This window comes from Schistocerca cancellata, chromosome 4, assembly GCF_023864275.1.
Source record: "Schistocerca cancellata isolate TAMUIC-IGC-003103 chromosome 4, iqSchCanc2.1, whole genome shotgun sequence".
NCBI classification, from domain to species: domain Eukaryota; kingdom Metazoa; phylum Arthropoda; class Insecta; order Orthoptera; family Acrididae; genus Schistocerca; species Schistocerca cancellata.
Window position 1 is genome coordinate 786,589,345 of NC_064629.1, and position 1,307 is coordinate 786,590,651.

Sequence of the window (1,307 nt, forward strand, 5' to 3'; positions counted from 1 at the left end):
ACACTTCGTCCAACGCTGTCCTAATTTGTTGATCCCTTCCGAATAATGGGAATTGTCCAAGTGTGCAAAATAGCTATTAGTTGCTTAAGTCACCTCCTCGTTTGAATAAAATCTTTGTCCCGCCAGCCAAGTTTGGGAACAAATAGTAGTCCGAGGGAGCCAAGTCGGGAGAACAGGAGGGGGGGGGGACGAGTTGGAATCCTATTTCCATTAATTTTGCGACCACAACAGCTGAGGTGTGTGCTCGTGCATTGTTTTTCTTTCAGCTCGGTTTTCAAACGGGCCAATAACGATGGGCAATATACACATGTAATAGTTTTACCCTTTTCCTAGGGACCGATGACCTCAGCAGTTTTGTCTCATAGTCCTTACCATAAATTTCCAAATTCCAATTTTCCACTTCTCTTAACTGTTAGGTATTTTTTGGTGACTCATTACAAGTGTGAATAGAGAACTTATCTGCTACAACATATGGTGTTCAGGTTTTGTACCTACTAGAGATCAGAAATGAGCTCTGTATACCCAATTTAAAACTACCAGTGAGTTTTCTGACGTCATCTACGAGCACCCTGTCCTTGTGTACCTATAGAATGTACTCTTGAGGCCCCGCCACAGCCCATTTGTCACCTGAGTCTGTTATCCGGTGCAAGCGCTCCCTAGGCTTACGCACTACTTAATCTAACTTTAAGTTACGCTAAGAACAACACACACACCCATGCCCGAATGAACGGGTACATAATATTTTGCATAAACATTTGGACATGAGAAAGCTATCCGCAAGATGGGTTCCGCGATTGCTCACGCTTGACCAAAACCTGAATCGTGTGAAGTGTTGCAAGGATGGTTTGGAGCTGTTCAGGAAGATCCGCAGGACTTAAATTGTCGTTTCGTCACTGTGAATGAAACATTGGCACATTACTATACTCCTGAGCCCAAACAACAATCTAAACAACGGGTTACCAAGAGAGAATCTGCACTAAAAGGGTGAAGACCATTCCTTCGACCGGAAAGGTTATGGCGACTATCTTTTGGGATTCGCAAGGGATAATCGACCATATGCCTGCTCTACACTTCCCCAATCGCGAACACCCACACAGTCCACACACCAACAAGCGAGGTAGTGGAACGGTTAGCATTCTGATCTCGCATTCGGGAGGGTGGCTATAGGTATTTTGTGGTCTCGTTACAAGGCAAAAGTGGTGATGGTATGTTTAAAAGGACACGGCCGATTGCAAAAAAATGGTTCAAATGGCTCTGAGCACTATGGGACTCAACTGCTGTGGTCATAAGTCCCCTACAACTTAGAA